Genomic DNA, 16,438 nt, shown 5'->3' on the forward strand with positions numbered 1-16,438 from the left:
GGGACCCAGCAAATGGTTTTAAACATACAAAAAGATTTTCAACCTCACTCAACCTACACTATAGAGAAATGTAAATGAAAACTACAATAAGATACTAATAACACCTTACACCTATCAGATTGACAAAAATCCAGATGTTTGACAATGCACTTTGTTATCGAGCCTGTGAAGAAACAGGCACTCACATATTGTTGGTTGGGACATAAAATGGTGCAACCACTTGGAGTGAATTTGGCTAACAAACTTCCATATGCATCTACACTTTGATTTAGCAATACCACTTCTGGGAATTTACCCTGAAGACTCACCCCCACAAATATGTAACAACTCACGCACAGGGTTATTCATCATGGCACGATTTTTAACAGCAAAAGATCAGTTCCAATGCCTGTTAACAGGGAACTGATTGAATAAGATACGGTACATCCAGACAGTTGCACTGGTTTGTTGATTCTGTTGATTTTTCTACGTTAATCATATTATTTTTCACAAAATGACAGCTGATCTCTTTACTTCCAATCCCCATATCGCTTATTGCATTTTCTCATAGCACTGCCGAGCATCCAGTATAATTTTAACGGGTAGTCATGGGGGTAGACAGGTTTTTATTTTCCATTAATCTTCAAGGGGATGCTTCTAAAGTTTCTCCGTTGAGTTATTATTTTTTTAAATTCACTGTTGGATTCAGTTAGCTAATATTTTATATTGGATATAAAAATATATGTTATATATGATATCAGCCTAACTTTTTAAATAATGTCCTTATCCAGTTTTTGGATTCAGAGTTACACTAGCCTCATAAATCAACTTGGCAGCCTTTGCTCATTTTCTATTTTTTGAAACACAGAGTATGTAATAAGAGTATCCATCCTTTGAAAATTTGGCATACCCCGCCTGTCAAACTGTCTCGGCCTGTGCTTTTTCGGGAGAAGTGCTTAATTGCAATTTCATTTTCTTTAATGCTTATTGGTCTATTCTAATTTTCTCTTTCTTCTTTCATCAACATTAGAACTTTTTATTTTTCCAGAAATTTATCCATTTTTTGGTGGGTTTTAAAATATTGGTGCATATTTACTATGAAATTATTTTACAGGGGCCGGCCTGGTGGCGCAGCGGTTAAGTGCGCATGTGCTGCTTCTCGGAGGCCCGGGGTTCGCCGGTTCGGATCCTGGGTGCGGACATGGCACTGCTTGGAAAGCCATGCTGTAGTAGGCATCCCACGTGTAAAGTGGAGGAATATCGGCACAGATGTTAGCTCAGGGCCAGTCTTTCCCGCAAAAAGAGGAGGATTGGCAGCAGTTAGCTCAGGGCTAATCTTCCTCAAAAAAAAAAAAAAAAGAAAAAGAAAAACATTAGTTTATAATTTAAATCTCATTTTTGTATTCAGTTATTTCTCCTTTTCTACTTTCTCTAGTTGCTACTTCTTTGTTTACTTTTTCCTTTCTTTTTTTAAAAATCTTATCAGAGTTCTGTCTTACTGTTTTTGACGAACCAATTTTGGTTTTATTCATTTTCTCTGTCATCCTTACTCTTAATTTCATTGCTCTCTACACATTCCTAAGTGACGGACGGTACACAAGGGACTTGTCTTTCTGCACTATTTGAGTCTTAAAACTACTTACATATAATTTTATAAAAATACAATGAATTATAAAAAGAAAAAACTGATGGGGGGACGTAATTGTCACTCAGCTCCAACAGAACAGTGAAACATTTCAATCAGTGAAATCAGAATTGCTGACGTTTTGCCTCCTAACAGCGACGCTTCTCTTCTTCTTATTCTGTTATGTATACAAGCATGGTGACAGAGTTTCCAATCAATTAGCGTGATGCATTGACAAGTGTTTAGACCATGGGAGAAGGAAGACAGCAGTTGATGGAAGATGACTTGTTGGTAAAGGACTAGAGAATTAAAGAGGCGGCTCTAGAAGAGTTTTAGAGTTGTTTAAGTTCACTTTTTTGTTTCTCTTTTAAAGCTTTCATTATAAAAATTTTTAAGCACATAGAAAAGAATAGTATAATGAACGCTCAAAAAATCTTACTTAGATTTAACAATTGTTAATATTTGGGCAAATTTGCTTCATTTTTTGTTGTTATTATTGAGGTATTTTAAAGCAAATTACAGTATACTTTCTTACTTTGAAATAGCCTAGTAAGTATCTCCAAAAAAATAAAGATATTTTCCTACATAACCATAATACTATTGTTCCGCTTAAAAAATTTAACAGGAATTTTTTAAGATACTGCTCAGTCCATATTCAGACTACAGTAATATTCCTCAAGTGGCTTCTACCATTGTCTTTTTAATCAAGATCTGATCAAGGATATATGTTACATTTAATTCTTAGGTCTCCTAAACCTCGATCAGTCTAAAACAGCCTCTCTGCCTCTCATTTTTCCCCATTACAATGACTTGTTGAAGAGGTCAGAACGGTTGTCTTATAGAATGTTTCAACTTCTAGATTCACCCGATTGTTTCCTTTTGATATCAGTTATTTTGTTCTTCTTTCTCCTATATTTCCCAAAAATGGTAAGTTAGATCTAAGTCTTAATTGGTCTGATTTTGAATATTTTGCCAAGAATCATTTCACAGGCGATGCTGTTTATGACATACTGCATCACATGGGGAGGTACAGCGTGTGGTGTTGCCCCTGTTAGCAACGCTGGGAGTGACCCGTGTTAAAGCGGTGACAGCGTCTATTGAACAGTTATGTTTATCACGGGATAATATGACACCGTGCAGACAGAAAGTGCTGCATCAGACTTTCACCTCATGGTTTTGGTATCTGCTGGTAATTGTCTGGATCAACTATTTCGTAAGGGTTGATGAAACTCAAACTTTGTTCTCTCATTGGTCCTACATTTATTAGCTGGCATTCCTCTCTACAGAAGAGCTTTCCCTCATCACTTGGGAATGTCTGTTTACTCTGAAATACATTTCTCACTGGAAAGGTAGGATAAACGCTTAATTCCTTCCATCTAATTAACAATTTCCTAATAATGGGTTAGTGGAAATTACCCCAACCTTGGCTCGTTGAGTCCCCTTCAGCTTGCTTCTGTGTCTCTTTGACACAATCCGGTCTTTAAAAACCTGTTCTTTTTGGAGGGGGCGGGGGGAAGATTAGCCCTGAGCTAACATCTGCCGTGAATCCTCCTCTTTTTGCTGAGGAAGGTTGGCCCTGGGCTAACATCCGTGCCCATCCTCCTCTATTTTATGTGGGACGCCTGCCATAGCACGGTTTGATAAGCAGTGTGTAGGTCCGCACCCAGGATCTGGACCAGCGAACCCCGGGCTGCCAAAGCGGAACGTGCGAACGTAACCGCTGCGCCACTGGGCTGGCCGGTATTTGCTTTTTTTTGAAACGAGTTTCCCCAGTCCTGCCTTGCCCATTCCCAGCTCCGGTGGGAACCAGCTGTTTCTACGAGCCCCGACTCCTTTTCGTAAGGACTGGTACTGAGAGGTCAGGACCCAGGCGCACTGTGCTGTCTGACCCTCATCCTTTCAGAGCACGTACCCCGTCCTCCCCAAACAAGAACACCACCGGTAGCTTTGGTTCATGCGGCGTTGCCTGCACAAGCTCTTCCCCACGCACTACAACAATGTGACCGTTTACTGAGAAGCGTCAATCCGGTAAAACTCAAACATGGAGTGATTTGACTTCTTGTACCATCCCCGCCTTCAACTTGCTCTGAAAGCCTTCCTTTCCCAGGCCTCAAGGCCATTTGAGGCCCCTATCATTGCATGTCCATCTCTTTTAGTCAGTAGAACGATCCAGTTCAGTTTAACTCTATTTTCTCATCTAATGCAAAGCAACCCCCTCCCTACTCACAGGACGGGCAGCGGGGACCTCGTGTGAGGCGAGGTCTGCTGACTGACTCCCTCCCACTGGTCCCACTTCCAGGTTCTGCTCCTCGGGTGCTGGAGAAGGAAAACAGAGGGTGAAGAAACGCAAATGTCTTTTGTTCTTTTGAGGTGATTCATTTCTTTATTGAGATATAATTCACATATCATAAAACTCTCCATTTTAAAGTGTACCATTCAGTATTTTTTAGTATATTCACAAGGTCGTGCAACCAACACCACTATCTAATGCGAGAACATTTTCATCACCCCAAAAAGGAACCCAGTACCCATTAGCAGCCACTCCTCAATGCCTCCTCACCCCACAACCCTCCCCCTACCCCAGCCTTAGGCAACCGCTAATCTACTTTCTCTCTGCATTTGCCTATTCGGGACATTACATATAAATGGACAATACATATACTATGTGGCCTTTCATTTCTGCCTACTTTCACTTAGGATATTTTCAAGGTTTATTATTCACGGCTGAATAATTCCACCATTCCAATATATAATTATTGGATTGTAACATATAATTATTCCAATATATAATAATATACATTATTATCCAGCATTCCTTGGCTGGATCACATTTTATTTGTCCATTCATTAGCTGATGGACATTCGGATTGCTTCCTCTTCTTGGCTATTATGAATAATGCTGCTGTGAACCTGACTGTGCCAGGTTTTGTGTAGATGTATGCTTTAAATTCTCTTGGGGATATGCCTCAGAGTGGAATTGCTGCATCATATACTAACTCTCTGCTTAACTTTTTGAGAAAGTACCACACTGTTTTCCAAAGCAGCTACAGCGTTTTACATACCCAGGAGCATTGGATGAGGGTTCCAACTCCTCCACATCCTCACCAACACTTGGTATTTTCTGTTGGCTTTTTTGATTTTCAAATTATGGCCATTCCAGTGGGTGTGTGTGGTGTCTCAATGTAGTTTTGATTTGAATTTCCCTAATGACCCAGGATGTTGATCATCTTCTCATGGGCTCATTGGCTATTTGTATATTTTCTTTGGAGAAATGTCTCTTCATATCCTCTGCTCATTTTTAAATTAGGTTACATGTCTTTTTATTATTGAGTTGTAAGAGTTCTTTACATATTCTGGATACTAGACCCTTATTAGATACATGATTTGCAAAAAAAATTTTCTCCCATTGCTTCGATTGTCTTTTTTTCTTTCTTAATAGTCTCCTGTGAAGCACAATAGTTTTAAATTTTGATGTAATTCAGTTTATTTTTTTTTCTTTTGTTGCCTGTTTTTGGTGTCATATCTAAACCATTGCCTAATCCAAGGACAAGGGCATGAAGATTTATTCCCACATTTATTTTGTAGACTTTTATTTAGATTTGATTTTATTTAGATTTTTATTTAGGTCTTTGATCTTTTTTTAACATTTAAATTGACTTTATTTTTTAGAGCAGTTTTAGGTTTATACCAATTTTTTATGTATGGTGTAAAGTAGGGATCTAACTTCATTCTTTTATACGTAGCTACCCAATTGTCCCAGCACCATTTGTTCTATTTCCTCACTGAATTATCTTGGCACCTTGTTGAAAATCAATTGAGCATAGATGTTTGGGTTTGTTTTTTGACTCTCAATTCTATTCCATTGGTCTATACGTCTGTCCTTAGGCCAGCACCACCTTGCTTTGATTATTGTAGCTTTGTAGTGAGTTTTGAAATCAGGAATGTGAGTCCTCCACCTTTGTTCTTTTTTTCCAAGATGGTTTTGGCTTTTCTTGGTCCTCTGCCTTTCCATAAGAATGTTAGAAGCAGTTTGTCAGTTTCTACAAAGACGACACCTGAAATTTTGATGGGGTTGGACTGAATCTGTGGATCAGCTTGGAGAGTAGTAGGTCAGACAACAAGTCTTCCAGTCCATCTACTTAGGTCTTCCTTAACTTCTTTCAACAACGTGCAGTGCGCAAGTCTTCTACTTCTTTTGTTAAATCTATTTCGAAGTATTTTAGTCTCGTTGATGCTATTATAAATGGAGTTGTTCCCTTAACTTCATTTTCAGAGCAAATGTCTTTTTCCTGTACTGGGAGTAACTGGAATCTCCTGCTGTGGCTGTCGGTTTACCTCGTAACGCGGACTGACCACAGAGGCCTCCTGTGGGCAGGCATCCACGGCCTAGCTCTCTCACGGGACACGTGTGCTCTCTGGAGGGCCCTGCAGGCCTCCACAGAGCACAGAGTTCCCCGCTCCAGGACAGTGAGCTCCAGGTCCCGGATTCCAACTTTGCTACTCAGCCTCTGCCCCACCAGCCCATCCCACTGCCTCCTTCTGGGTTTTCCTCCCTGCGGCATGCATCCTCCTGGGTGGGATTCAGGAGAGAAGCTCAACCACAGCTAGCGCGCATTGTGCCCCCTTGTCAGGTAAGCGCTTACCTTCCAGATACTGCAATTTACTATAAAGGTATAGTAATTATGGTGCTGTGGAAAGGCACAGGGGTGGAAGGAGAACCTGACAGAACCCACAGAGAATCAAGAATATACGTCAAAAGTGAATTACCCACTTTTTGGGAAAAGGATAGCATTCTCAAGGAAAGGTTTCAAAACAACTGGTTGTTGATTTTGAAAAAAAATAAAATTAGTTTCCTACCTCACACTTCACACAAAAGTAAATTCTAGGTGTATAAAATATCTAAAGGTTGTAAAAACCAAAACTTAAAAAAACTAGAGGGAAATATAGGAGAATATCTTTATGACCTTGGAGAGGAGAAAGATTTTTTTAAAAGAAGAAGAAATAAGCACAAATCACAAAAGAAAAGATTGGGGCCGCCCTGTGGCTGAGTGGTTAACTTCACGTTCTCAGCTTCAGTGGCCCAGGGTTTCGCTGGTTCGGATCCTGGGCGCGGACTTGGCACTGCTCGTCAGGCCATGCTGAGGTGGCGTCCCACATGCCACAACTAGAAGGACCCACAACTAAAAATATACACAACTATGTACTGGGGGGCTTTGGGGAGAAAAAGGAAAAATAAAATCTTTAAGAAAAAAAAAAGAAAAGATTGATAAATCTGATCATGAAAAGACACCATTAAGTGAAAATCACACTCCAGACTGGGAGAAGATAGTGGCTGCATATAACTGATGAAGGATTTATATCCTGACTAAAGAAAAATTTCTAAAAATCAATAATAAAAAGACAAGCAGCCCACCTGAAAAGTGGCCCAGGCAGAAAAGGAGATCCGAATTGCCAGTGAACACGTGGAAAGATCTTCAGCCCCGTGAGGCCAGGGAAATGCACATTAACACCATAAAGAAACACCATTTTACACTCTTCAGATTAGTGAAAAATTAGAAACTCAGGAAATACACAGTGTTAGTGTTGGACACTCGTATTTGCTGTTTATTTTTGAGATCTTTTTGTCAGCCCAAGATGGGTACACCAAGACCTCGTAAATGTCACTAAAGAAACTCTTGTGCACATGCATCAGGAGAGGGTGCCATAAAAATGTTTATATAGCAAGGTTAAAAAAACCAGCAAACAAAACAAAACAAAAACCCTGGAAACTCACCAGATGGCCATCAATAGGAGATTAGATAAATGCTAAAACATTCCTATGGTGCAATACCACAGAGCAGTTAAGATAAATTCACTGGAGCCATCCTGTTTATCCATAGCACAAATCTAAAAAAAAAAAAAAAAAAGAGCAAGTTGCAGAAAGGTACCTGCAATGTGATAGCCTTCATATAACACTTAAAATATGAAAACAATACTAAATATTGCTAACGGGTACATTTATATATAGGAAAAACACAACAGGTGTGGCAATATAAGCACCAAATTCAGGAGGGAGGGAGGGAATGAGATCAGCTGGGCTGTACGAGGAGGTCATCACAGTTTCTGTTCTTGTTTGTGTGCCTGAAATACCTCACCAAAAGTAAGCAAACAAAAACAAAATAACTCCCGGTATTGTGAGATAGCTCCAAATTCCAGCTTTTGTAAACTCTTTTATTCAGTTCTAATTTCAGCCTACTGCTTCCAAAAAAGGTTGTCTGCCCTCAGCCTGGTGACACAATCAGTTTCTACCTTGAACCTCATGACTAAGACTCTCCCTTGTCTTGGGGAAGCCAAATACTTGCTTCTAGTTGGCAAGTCCATACAGGAATTTCTTCCCACTTTACAGCCAGTGTTTTCTTCCTAAAATATTCCAACCTGTTTGCCTAATTTTCAGAGAAAGGGGCATTCACGAGCTGGATACAGCAAACCTTTGGGAACATGGGTTTAGAGTGGGGGGTGTCAAATTTCCTCGTCAACCAGCTTTAAGACTACTGAAACGGAGTCAGGATTATCCAGTTCCAGTTCTGACTCTGTCCCTAGCCAGGAGTGCAAGACCATGGGTGAATCCCTGAACTGCGCGGGCCTTCGGCTTCCTCACAGTCAAACAGGGGTGGTGGAGCAGAGGTCTCTAAGGTCCCTTCCTGATCTAACTTTCCACGATTCTAAGGCAGGATTGATTTAAGGCTCTGTCAAACCTTCCTTGGCTCTGAAGTTTCTCTCTTCTCTCATCGCCATCATGCCGGCTGGATAAACACTGGTGATCTCAAATCTCTGGACTCGAGGGATGCTGTATTCTTCACATGCCTGAGTTGCAAGTACAAAGAGTCAATTTACCCCACCTGCCATCAGGCAAGTGTCCTGGCTGCTCCTCGGGGTAGAGACTAGCACTGTCTTTGTAACTTACACCAGCACTCGTCTGGTAAATCCCTTGAAGGGGCTCGTAGCCTCTTTGCGGTAAAATTCTCCTGCTTTCCCCTGCTTGGAAATAAAAGGAGTCTATTTTCTGAGGTATGGCACAATTACTTCCTGTTGATGGAGATACTGTATTATCAATGAACAAAGAGGGCCCATTAATAAGAAAGGTACGATCTTGCCTTTTGAATTTATACAAATGCCAAATATTAAGTTCAGTGGGAGTAAGAACGGTCAGCTTCTAGTCAAACCTGTCAGTTACAAGAGTTGGCAACTACCTGTTGCAGTCAGGAATTACAGGTTGAAAGCAAGTAAGGTCAGTTTAATTCACGTGGTGTTTAAATTCAAAAGAAAGGAGACGGGCAAGCCGAGTTTAAACATTACACAGTTAATAGCAGGGAGGGTGCCTCATCCCAGATGACTCAAAATGCCAGTGCAGTGTGGGAAATGATGGAGAGAAATGCAGTGCGGCCAAGTTCTTGAGAGAAGATAGTGCAAGGGAAGTTACATAGCTAAATCATGCACAAGCAAAGGCAAATTTGGGGAACTCACAAAATCCAAATACATTTGAGGATATTAGTTTAGTGACTGTGAACAGACTAATATTGTGTATTCTATGTTTATTTAGAAATTAGATGAAGCAATAAGAAAAACTAGAAAATATGGCATAAATATAAGTAGATTATCTGAAAAGAAGAAAAAGGACTTGAGTTATTGCAAACAGTAGAAGGCAAGAGAATTTCATCCAGGCATAGAAAGCTCTAAATAAGACTAAGCAAAAATATGGCAAATACACATCTTATAGTTTAAAAATTTGCTTTCTTAATGCATCATTTGACTTGTTAAATGGTAAGCTGGCGGAGTAACAGATTCCACCTCTATTTCAAGCACTACCTGATACAGTTAATGTGGCAAAAACAAAAACAGAAGAAACACAATTGCGCAATTCTGGAGTCATGGTCAAAGGTTCCCACGTATGACAGGCAGGCAGCACCCCGAGATTTACAGTCGATGGTCGGAATGATTTCATACTTAATGTAAGGGAACAAACACAGGCAGGAATGTGCTGCTGTTACTAAAGCAGACACAGTGGGGAAGTTTCACTTCCACATTCTCATCTAGCTGATGAACTCTTCTCACTTTGCCGGATGACCGTTAAGTGTGTGTGTGTGTATGTATATGATGGCCCACATGTCAAACTACTCCTACTTTTGGAAATATCTTTAAAACTCTAAATGACCTTGTTAAAATGGAAAGACTTAGGATTGCTTGAAATTATTAGAATAAATAAACCCTTCCAAATGAGAACTAGTCTAAATCAATATTCTACTTCTGAGAGTGGGTTTGTCATAATGGTGAGTTTCAGTTTTGTTTATTTGGTTTGGCTCAAGAACACTCCCTTCATTCCTTCTTAGTTTTCTTTGGCCCACCCACACCTACTAAGTGTCCCTTTTGATAGTCCATCATTGTAATAACTGTATAGTCTAGTAATTTCTGTTTTCCCTACTAAACTGACTCCCTTGAGGGTAAAAATTGTATCTTTTCAGCTCTGCATACCCAGGGGCAAGTCAAATTCTGGCAAAGGAGAGGCTATTAGATAATGGACAAAATGAAAGCCAATTGCTCCCTCACTTGGTTTTGCATGTCTCTAAATGGTTCTTTGCGTTTGGTTGGCTTGATTGTGCCGCTGGCACAAGAGTCCACTTGTGAATTGGCATGGACCAATGTTACTTGAGCGACCGCACTGATGGCAGTTCAAAAGAAAATCCCCAAACTAAAGCTCTATGTCAGGTTACCTACTTTTTGGCATGTGGCCTTTGTCCTTAGTAGATATAAGGAATGGTCTTCAAAACGCCTGAACAGATCCAGATTATGACACTTTGGGCAACAGGTAAGGTTTAAAGGGCTATTCAATCATTTCTTTTGCGTCAGAGCTGGCTACAGAACCACCTGGATTGGTCATGCTTCTCGTGGTAAGAAGGCTGACTTTCATACTGCCTTTGTTATTGAGAAGTGGGTTTTTGTAATATCAGTTTCACTAGTTGTGACTACATTGGAAACTGAAGTAGCCTCTCCATTAAATATGAAGTGACCTTGGTGATTGTGACTAGGCTAAATGACTCATCTGGGTCACACAGTGAGTTGACAGCTATGAGAGCACCTCTGACTCTACCAGTTCTCCAGTAACTGCCATCAAGGTGTCTACAGAGGGGCACACCAGCAGCATAACACCTTGCCAGGTGGGGAAACCCATGAGAGGAAGGCCGACACCTGTATTGTCTCCTTCTGTGGATCATACTGACCAGGTACGTCAAGCAGAGAGTAATTGTACTCCAGGGAGTTGTTATGAACACGATTTAGCAAAGTAGTTTCTAATCTCCTTCTTTCAACATATACAAAAGACACACCCCGCCTTTGCCCACACTTTTCTGTAAAACACACCACTACTCCAGCAAAGAGACTACCTGTTACCCAAAAAGTGCAAATCCAGATTCCATATGGGCTATGACACAGACGTTGATAGTATGTATTGCTGCTGTTCTTCCTGAATCTTCATTTCTGTAGGCATAGTATATTTTCTTTTTCACTGAGATTACTGAAGAAGATTAAATAAGGCTATCTAATTAGATGTAAGTACCTATTACTAAAGTATTTAGGCTAACCTAGACTGGAAGATAATGCCTACCTGAATCATAGGAAGAGAAAGAAACCTTCTTACTCAGAATTTAGTGATTTCTGTTTGTTAGGGCATGCTGTCAAAAATATGCTATCAAATCGTTTAAGAATGACTTTTTAAAAAAATACATGTTTGCAGAATAAAATGAAGAATACAGACTTAAGTTAAAAAAATGAACCATAATTTTACCACCCCGAGAGAATCACTTGCTAATATTTTGGTGTATTTGCTTCCAGAAAGCTTTCTATGCCCAAACCACACTTTCTATATGAACTGATACCTAAGACAGGCATCTGTCAATCAGTTGCTGAGTAAAATACAATCAGAATATAGATAACAACAGGTATGGCTGAAGATATTAATAAAAAATTATCCTCAAAACTGTCGGAAAAATCAAGAAAACCCATAAAAAACCCATAAAGTTTTTAGGCCCTTGGTATGAGATGGGAAGAATATAATGTCAGCAGTTCCTTTTTAATCCTCCTAAATCATATTTGGTAAAGATTAAGTCCACTACTTAAGTGTTTAGTCAGAGAACGCTAGAATAGCAAGAAACCTTAGAGGTTCGTGTATAGTCTATGCCCCCATTCTGTAGATAAGAAAACCCAGGCCAAACAGGAAGCATGATTTGCCAGGGATGCTCGGCTAGTTTGTGGCAGAACCAGGAGTAGATTCCATCTCCTGACTCCAAGGTTCTGAAAATAGTGTAGAATGTAGAGCTCACGATCCCAAGAGAACTTCCAAAGATCTCACGTACTACAGATTGATGGTGTTCACCTGCTCCACTTTACTTATTCTGCCTTCAACCAGACTCTTCCAGTTATAATAATGAACCTAGGCAATGGTCATCGATGACTGCCAACTTCATAAAAAGGGACAATTGGAAATGATGTGCCTCCTATGGATGTATGATGCACCTTTGCCAAAAAATTCAAACCAGGGGCTGGCCCCATGGCTGAGTGGTTAAGTTCACACACTCTGGCGGCCCGGGGTTTCCCTGGTTCTGATTACAGGTGCGGACATGGCACCGCTCATCAGGCCATGCTGAGGTGGTGCCCCACATAGCACAACCAGAGGCACCTACAACTAGAATATACAACTATGTACTGGGGGTGGGGGGGCGGAGATTTGGGGAGAAGAGAAAAAAATAAAAAGATTGGCAACAGATGTTAGCTCAGGTGCCAATCTTAAAAAAAATAAAAATTCAAACCTGAATCAGAATAAAGCATACAGCACTATCAAGTATCTAGGGGATAGAAGAACATGCTAGAGACTCCCAGGAACACAAACAGGAAAATCTAGAATGTGGGAAACCTAAAGGACAGATGACTTGGTGTCTTCAATAAATAAATATCAAGGAAAAATGAGATTGAGGGGGCAAATCTATGTAATAAAAGAGACCTAAGAGACAAATGAATCAAATGCAATGTATTGGCATTGTTTGGATCCTGATTTGAACAAATTATAAAAAACTTATGAGAGAGGTACATTAATACCAACCTTACAGAAATAAAAATGATCATAAGGGAACAACTGAATGCTGACAAATTAGATAACTTAGATGAAATAGATAAATTCCTAGAAAGACACAAACTATTGAAACTGACTCAAGAAGAATTAGAAAATCAGAATAGTCCTATAACAAGAGATCAAATTATTAATGAAAGAACAAAACTACCCACAAAGAAAAGGCAAGGCCCAGATGGTTTTGCTGGTGAATTCTGTGAAACATTAAAAAAAGAATAAATGCCAATATTTCACAAACTCTTCCAAAAAGAATAGGAGGGAATACTCCCCAAATCATTCTGTGTGGCTGGCATTATCCTGTTACCAAAAACAAAGAAATTCCAGTAAAATTAGAGACTAATATCCCTTATGAATATAGACGCAAAAGTCTTCAACAACATAATAGCAAATAAAAATTCAGCAACAGATAAAAAGAACTATAACACCATGACTGAGTGGGATTCCTTCCAGGAATGTAAGGTTGGTTCGATATTTGAAAATTAATGTAATACACTATATTAATAGAAGAAAGGACAAAAAGCCACATGACCATCAAAATAGATACAAAAAATGGCTTTGACAAAATCTAAAACTCTTTAATGACAAAATACTCAACAAACTAGGAATAAAAGAGAACAAACTCCATTGGACAAAGGCCATATAGGAAAAGCCCACAGCTAACACCACATTTAAGGGTGAATGACTGAATGCTTTCCCACGAGATCAGGAACAAGACCAGGATGTCCACTCTCATAACTTCTATTCAACATTGTATTGGAGGTTCTAGCTGGGAAAGTCAGGGAAGTAAATGAAATAATAGGGATGCAGATTGGAAAAGAAAAAGCAAAAAAGTCTGTATTTTCAGATGACATGATTTTGTATACAGAAAATGCTAAGGAATCCACTAAAAAACTAACAAATGAGTTCAGTAAGGTTGTAGAATAGCAGATCAACATGCAAAAATTAATTATACTTCTATACACTTGCAATGAACAATGTGAAAATGAAATTAAGAAAACAGTTCCATTTACAATAGCACCAAAAATAAAACATATAGGGATATATTTAACAAATGAAGTGCAGAACTTAGATTATGAAAATTATTAAACATTACTGAAAGTAATTAAAAATGATCTAAACAAATGGAAAGACATTCCATGTTCATAGTCAGAAGACTTTATATTGTTAAGACGGCAACACTCTCCAAACTGATCTAAAGAGTCAATGCAATTCCTATTAAAATTACAATTACCTTTTCTGAAGAAATGGACAAACTGATTGGAAAATTCATATGGAAATTCAAGGAACCCCAAATAGCCAAAACCACCAGAAAACGAAAACAAAGTTGATGAACTCATATTTTCTGATTTCAAAAACTTACTACAAATCTATAGTAGTCAAAACGGTATGGCACTGGTGTAAGAATGCAGATATATATCAGTGGAATAGAATTTGGAGTCAAGAAATAAACCCAAACACTTATAGGCAATTGGTTTTACACAAGGGTGCCAAGACAATTCAATGGAGAAAGAATAGGCTTTCCAAAAAATAGTGGTGGCACAACTGGATAGCTACATGCAAAAGAATGAGTTTGGACCCTTGCCTCATACCATGTACAAAAATTGACTCAGAATGGATCAAAGACCTAAATATAAGAGCCAAAAGTCTAAGACTCTAAGAAGAAAACATTAGACTACGTAACAGTTTCTTAGAAAGATACCAGAAACACAGTGACAAAAGAATAAATAGATAAACTGGACAATAAAATTAAAAACTTTTGTGCTTTGACGGGTATCAACAAGAGAGTGAAAAGACAACCCATTGAATAGGAGAAAATATTTTCAAATCATATATCTGATAAGAGACTTAAATCCAGAATATATAAAGAGCTTTTATAAATGAATAATAAAAAAGACAACACAACTACAAAATGAGCAAAGGCTTTGAATAGACATTTCTTTGATGAGATATACAGGATGGCCAATAAGCACATGAAAAGATGCTTGACATCATTAGTCATTAGGGAAATGCAAATCAAAACCACAGTGAAATACCACTACACACCTAACAGAATAGGTATAATAAATAAGACAAATAATAACAAGTGTTGGTGAGGACGTGGAAGAAACTGGAACCGTTATACTCTGCTGGTGGGAATGTAAAATGGCACCTTCACCACGGAAAACATTCTGGCCATTCCTGAAAACGTTAAACATACACTTATCATTTATCATCAGCAATTCCATTCCTAGGTATATGTCCAAGAAAAATAAAAACACATGTCCACACAAAATGTTGTAATAGAGTGTTTACAGCAACACTATTTGCAATAGCCTAAAAGTACTTTGGAAAAACTCAATGTCCATCAACTAGTGAATGGATAAATATAAATATGAGGCATTACCAATAGGAGTACTGATAGGGTGTTACCGATACCGACATTGTAGGTGGGAAAGTATGAATTCTCATCTTTTTTTTTTTTGGAGGAAGATTAGCCCTGAGCTAACATCTGCTACCAATCCTCCTCTTTTTTGCTGAGGAAGACTGGCCCTGAGCTAACAGCCATGCCCAAATGCCTGTACTTTATATGTGGGACATCTGCCAAAGCATGGCTTGACAAGTGGTATGTAGGTCTACACCCAGGATCTGCACAAGTGAATCCCAGGCCGATGAAGCAGAATGTGCGAACTTAACCGCTGTGCCACAGGGCTGGCCCTTGAATTCTTAACAAAGTGCATTCTTTTACCTTGAGAAAATGTTTAATGCACTGCTCACTTTAATGGTTAAAGCAGATTGATGAAACAATGAAAAGCAAAAGGATATACTGGAGTACATGAGGAAGCCATTCGGTTTAAAACTAATTCGGCCTGACCTTGTTTTTCCACCAAGGCCTGATGTGGCCTGTTGAGCATGCATTGTACATCTGCTTTAAACGTTTACAATGTCTCAAAGCCAAGAATGATGCCCTCAAAGATGGGGATGCTGCCTCCCCCCATATCAGCATTTCTTTTAGGATAAGCATCTCTTCCCAGAAACTAAGGGTTAATTACAGACCTGCTGTGTTCACCTTGTGACCACTAACCTGCTGTGCCAGCAAAGCATCTCATGACTGTTGTAAAAGAGATATTCCTGTCCCATGTGATGTACATCCTTTGTTGCAAGACCGTGTGTAACACCTCTGTACACCCTGCTTCTGCAGAGTGCTTCCTTCCTTGGAGAAGGAAGCCCCCAGGCTACAGTCCTCAAAGCTGACTCACAGAATAAACTCATCCCAATTTTGATTTATAGATTATGGATTACTTGCCTGGACAAGATGTACAATCTATGTTTGATGGGCCATAAGTGAGGCTTCTTTAGTTCAAGCTGACTCTGTGTTGAACCAGAATAGCTACCCTGTATGTCCCAATATGTGAAAATCTCGTCAGTACTGAAGACTATTAAATTGTATAGCTTAAATGGGTAAATTGTATGGTATATGAATTATATCTCAATAACTGTGATAGCAAAAGAACTTTGAGACACGGACATTTGAAGATTGACAGGAATTACTTTTTACGTGTGTAGTGACGTTGAGGTTATATTGAAGCTGCGTACCTGAGGGTCACTGTAAATATTCAGTAAGAACAGGATTACCCTTTGACCTTGTTCCCAATAGCATCACAAATGAAAAGAAGTTAACCTTGTTAATTTGCTGTTTTCTT

At 39.2% G+C, this 16,438-nt stretch overlaps 1 long non-coding RNA gene across 2 annotated transcripts in view; it reads right to left on the reverse strand.

Annotated features, from left to right (window-relative positions):
* Positions 1-16,438, reverse strand: part of LOC102149000 (uncharacterized) — a 34,026-nt gene that overhangs the window by 12,918 nt on the left and 4,670 nt on the right. For both annotated transcript variants that reach the window (XR_011428150.1, XR_011428149.1), the window contains exons 3-4: positions 7,377-7,489; positions 3,831-3,919 (exon numbers count right to left, since the gene is read on the reverse strand). This is a non-coding gene — a long non-coding RNA (uncharacterized lncRNA). The remainder of the gene's footprint in view (positions 1-3,830; positions 3,920-7,376; positions 7,490-16,438) is intronic.

The sequence above is a fragment of the Equus caballus genome, chromosome 18 (genome assembly GCF_041296265.1).
Source record: "Equus caballus isolate H_3958 breed thoroughbred chromosome 18, TB-T2T, whole genome shotgun sequence".
In the NCBI taxonomy this organism is placed as follows: Eukaryota; Metazoa; Chordata; class Mammalia; order Perissodactyla; family Equidae; genus Equus; species Equus caballus.